Here is a 1,214-nt window from a genome sequence, read left to right as displayed (position 1 = left end):
TTGCTAGCAATCCCATGGACTCGGGGGACCTTTTGCCTAGTTCCTGAAGGTGAGACCGAGGTGGACTGGCAGGGGGACACACCGGGCAGCTCTCCTGACCTTGGACACTGTAATCAAGATTGGGTTGGCCCTGAGGTACCATGCTGGATCCTTAGGACATTAAACCAAGCTAACCCTCAAAGTACCTTTACCCAAAGGGCAAAGGCTTGCAGCAGCAGAAACAGCAATCACTGATTACCAATCCTGAGTTCAAGTGGGATTCTCAGTGGCAGGGTGCATAAAGTTGGGTTGATGGTTTTCTGTGTTCTAAACAAAACCGGGATAAACATTCTATCCCCAGCTTTTATCTGTGAAGGGTCCTATTTCTTCTTCCACAACGGAGACAGCATTCTCTGTTATCTTTCAGATTCTTCTCCCTGGGGAGAAGGAGAAAGAAAGATACTGGCTTTGGGTGTAAAACTTTTAGAGCGGGTCAAAACATTCATTTCCGGATAATATTGTGAATGAAAAAAATCCGTGATGAACAAAACTAGATGAAATTTAAACTTATTAAATTATGATCTTGCACTTGGACAACCCAGACTCGTAAATACTAACCTGGGTTCCAATTTTTAACACACACACATACACACACACTAGGTGTTCATCTCCCCCCTCCCCCATTTCCGTGGTCTGCCAGTATGACTTTTTAAAATAATTCTTCATTCTGTGTATTTTAAATTGTGCTAAAATAGGAGTAATATAAATCTACCATTTGGGCCATTTTCCAGTGTACAACTCAGAGCCAGCCAGGATGCTCAGATCGAGCAACTTTATTTTTTACAGTTCTTTTAGATGTTTTAATGTTACATTAAAGGGTTATACATCGCGACTACTTTGTTTGGGGGAAAATGACCTCTTAAATCTTAGGCCGAAGGCAAAGTGCCTCGGGTCATTCTCTTAGCTCGGAGGAGACACACCTGGCAGACACGCCCTCCACCTATCTGCCCCGGGGCCACCTGGCGGGCAGCTCAGTGCCTGGCACGCCCTCCTGGGGGGGGTGTAGCAGACCTCCCTGTCGACCAATGGGGAGGGGACCCCTCCGACGTCCCGCGGAGCGGCCAATGGGAGCGCGGCATGCAAATGAGCAGGTGCGGTGGCGGCGGGCCCGCAGCGGCGGCCGGGGCTCCGATGTTTAGAGGCGCGCTGTGGGCCGCCGCCGAGCACAGTCCGGG

This window comes from Dipodomys ordii, unplaced genomic scaffold (genome assembly GCF_000151885.1).
Source record: "Dipodomys ordii isolate 6190 unplaced genomic scaffold, Dord_2.0 Scaffold18, whole genome shotgun sequence".
Classification (NCBI taxonomy): Eukaryota; Metazoa; Chordata; class Mammalia; order Rodentia; family Heteromyidae; genus Dipodomys; species Dipodomys ordii.
The sequence above is the reverse complement of the archived record's forward strand: the minus strand, read 5'-3'. Positions refer to the sequence as shown.